The sequence below is a fragment of the Patagioenas fasciata genome, chromosome 1 (genome assembly GCF_037038585.1).
Source record: "Patagioenas fasciata isolate bPatFas1 chromosome 1, bPatFas1.hap1, whole genome shotgun sequence".
Taxonomy (NCBI): domain Eukaryota; kingdom Metazoa; phylum Chordata; class Aves; order Columbiformes; family Columbidae; genus Patagioenas; species Patagioenas fasciata.
In genome coordinates, this window is record NC_092520.1 from 143,697,469 (window position 1) to 143,701,065 (window position 3,597).

General features: G+C 45.0%; 1 long non-coding RNA gene across 1 annotated transcript; it reads right to left on the minus strand.

Moving 5' to 3' along the window:
• Positions 1-382: 382 nt before the first annotated feature.
• LOC139829384 (uncharacterized) lies at positions 383-2,555 on the minus strand. Its single transcript, XR_011741842.1, has 2 exons — positions 1,378-2,555; positions 383-1,282 (listed from the first exon to the last, which is right to left on the minus strand). It is a non-coding gene; the product is annotated as an uncharacterized lncRNA (long non-coding RNA).
• Between the last annotated feature and the right edge of the window lie 1,042 nt (positions 2,556-3,597).

Consider the following 3,597-nt stretch of genomic DNA (forward strand, 5'->3'; position numbering starts at 1 on the left):
TCAACATTTAGAGGAATAACATATCAATTAATATATCTTTTTTTCCTGAGGAATATTTTACAAAGCCTTAGAAATACATGGTAGTGACTTTTCCAGTTAGTTGAAACTATCTAGCTGTTTTAAAAGTACATAAGGAAAGCAATGATAGCATAAGCAAAATAAATATTAAATGAGAGGGACAACTATGACTTTCTTTAAGTAAACACATAATCCCTTTTTTCTTATGGGTAGCATATTTTCCACAAAGAAGACTCTTCAAGATTGAATCCTGTACAGTCTCTTCCCCCCCACCCCCCCCCCCCATGTAGGGCAAATCAAATGCTCAACAACGTTTTTTGTTAGGAAAGCACATAAAAAAATTTGAATATACCAATAACAGAAAAAGTATATATATTTTTATTGCAACAAGGAGATTTCATTGGTTGAGTGAAATGGCGAGATGTGACGCAAAAGGACACTTGGACGGGTAGAAATGCTGATGTATGCCAAAGCAGGCGTACCAAGAAATGCTGTTGCTATGAGAGAAACAGAGGGAGAGAGAGAGGGAGAGAGAGATCGTGAGAGAGCAAGTTGTGGAGGCCTTATTTTTTCCTTTTCGCCTTACAGCACAGAGACTGCAACATCTCCCATTGCTAGCAGGGAGTGTTTAGAAGCTTTCGGTGGGTATTTTCATTAGACAGAGCATTTAGAGGAGGGGAGGAAGACAAGGGAGATGCAGGTCACCTTAGAGTACAAAAGCAATTGGAAAGTAGGAGGCTGTATATACTAAGCCAATGATCTGTGCTATGATAGATACACAAATTAGTACGACAGATGAAGCAGCTTAGCTCATTATCCACCTGATGGTATTAAGACTTAGAATTCAAAATGACAAAATTAAAATGCACGCACACACACACACATACACACACATAGATTTATAATGACCCCACCTTTTCAGCTTATGAATTATCCAGCTGGGATACCGACGTCTCTTGTGTAACATTCTTAAAGAGCTGCAATAAATTCACCTTGTGAGTCCATTAGCCAGAAAAGGGGGAAAAATAATTTGCAGGATTTTTTTTTAATTTTTTTTTTTTTTTTTTGTCTCTCTTCTTCGGCAAGGGGGAGAAAAGTTTGTGCTGTGAACTTAGCCTAGCAGCTTCTGGAACGTGAGCCAAAAGGGGCAGGAAGTTGTTTTACAATAGCGTTACAGTGATCTGCCACAAATGGAAAAAGCCAAATGTTGGACTCGGCAAAGAGAAAAAATATCCTTCTCCCCCTCGTTTCCCTCCTTTTGCCCCTTAAGAGAGAAAAAAAAAAGAGAAAGGCACGTTGAGCTAGAAGTTCTTTTTCTTTTTTAATTACTTCTGGTAAGTAATGGAAAGATTATCTTACTTGCATATTCCATGGCAAGCACGAGGGAAAGAAGTATCAAAGGGACGTTTAAAAAAATGCACTTGGTAACTAGCAACGGGACTTTTGGCACAATTCCTTGAGTTTGCTTGAGGTTATGGAGGGGGGATGGGAAGAAGAAAAGCAAGTCGACGCAGTACGTTTTCTTTAAAAAAGGGGAGGGAGGGATGGAGGAAAAACCATATAAAACTTTTTTTTTTTTTTTTAAAAGGAAATGTGTGTTGATCCTCTGAAGCTGAATCCTCAGGCATTTGTGGCCCGTCTTTGCAGTCCGATATGTTTTTTCGTGAGTGTGTGTAAGCGCTCTCAATCAAACAGCAATCATGGCAGCTGTTTTTCTTCCAGCACAGCAGTTGAGCTGTCTCGCCCAAATGCTTATCAGCTTTTGACTCGGTGCCAAGATAGTTAGAAGGGCCAAGCAGCCTGAGCTTGGCTGTGCAGCTGGTTTAGAAGTAAGGGGCATGAGAAAAGAAAAATCACAAAGTTTTTTTGTCACATATTTACTTTTTAAAAGATCCATTTTCAGTTAGGTGAGCGTGGGGTTGGCTTTTTATTTTGGTGTGTGTGTGTCTGTGCTGCAGCTCTGTGGTCCTTATGGACTGCTTTGCTACAGAGACACGTCTAGGTACGTGTACATATAAAGAGGAGCTCTCTTCTCTCCCGTTTTAATCCCGGAAGATATTTCCGTAGGACCTTCCTCTCTCTATTCTCCTCCTCCCCCCCTCCTCCAAATTAAAGGCTTCATTAACCGCGCTGTACTGTCAAGCATATTGCCATAGCGTGGGTGCATTTACATTCCAGCGCAGCACCTTTCCCCCCAGTTGCTCTTTTTCTCCCTTGGTTCTTCCCCCGTCCCCATCCCAACCCCCGGGCTCCCTGCCCGCGGGGCGAACCCGCTCCCGCCGCGCCGGGGGCGGCCGCAGGGTGGCTGGGGAGGGAAAAGACGGCCGGAGGGGGCCGGGGCGGGTGTCGCCGGGGCGGGTGTCACCGGGTTGGTGGCGGTGTGTGTGTGTGTGTGCGGCTCTGTCTATGTGTGTGTCTCTTGTTCTGCCCGTGATGGAAAACGAGCCTTCTCACGCAGGGCCGTGCCTCTCTTTCATCATCAGCTCTAGCCCTCTGCGTTTCGCTAGCTCACGTCCTCCTCCTCTTCCCTTAGCCAGATTGCTCCAGTCGCTCACAAGGGGGAGGCTGGACTCAGAGAGAGAGAAAAAAAAAAAAAAAAAAGGAGAAAAAAAAAAAAAAAAAGGTTGCTGCTGCTGCTCGCATTCCTGCTGCAAGGGCCTCCCCTTCAGACGGCCTTCGCCAGAGCAGAACTTTTAAAGATGCTGCAAATAGGATCTTCTTTTTCTCCTCTGCTTTATTTAACCCTCCTCTCCCACCGTTTAAGAACGGGGCTCGTTTTCCGTCTCTCCTGCGCTGTGCTCGGCTGTACTGTATATCGCAATGCTGAGGTTAAAGCTCCCAAGTATTTTCCCCTCGGCTGATCCTTTTCTCTCGCTCTCCTCTCTCTTTTTCCTCCGTTAAAGAAATTGATTTCTTTGACTGAGCAATGAATCGGGCTTCGCTAGTTTGTATGCTGTGAGAACGAAGGCTTTTATTTGTGGTTTTTCTCTCCCGAATATCAGTGCACGGTGCTGCTTATGGAACGAGGCTCTCGCTGGCTTTCTCTTTCTCTTTAATAGAAATATATTTTTAATGGCTTTAGGTATCTGCGCCATGTGAAATAGGGCGGATGATATCCCTTCAAACCTCCTTGTAATTTGACCATGGCTGAAATGGAAATGGGGTGTGGGGGGAAGGCAGGGGGGCTGGGTGTAGGGTAGGGGGTGCACAGGCTGTTTCGTCCTTGCAAACCGCTCCCCCCTTTTTTCCTCTCTGAGGAGGGAAAAGGGGATGTGCAGTAAAATGCCGTCTCTGGGACAGGTGCCAGCTCCTAGACAAAAGAAGTAAAATAGGCGGTAAAGAGGGACGGGGAGGGGGGGCGAAATTAATAGCCAGCAAAAATAGGAATCGAAAATCTCTGAGAGGCAGCACTGGCGACACTGATGGTGCCTGACTGGCCTTTTTGCCGAATATTTTCTTAGCGATGGGTGGAAAGGAGAAAGTTGCAGCATACTTTTTATTCTCGTCTTCTCTGCAGACGTTTGAAAGCGTGAAGGGAGGGTGGAGGTTGCCTTTTTTCCTTTTTTTTTTTTTCCTTCT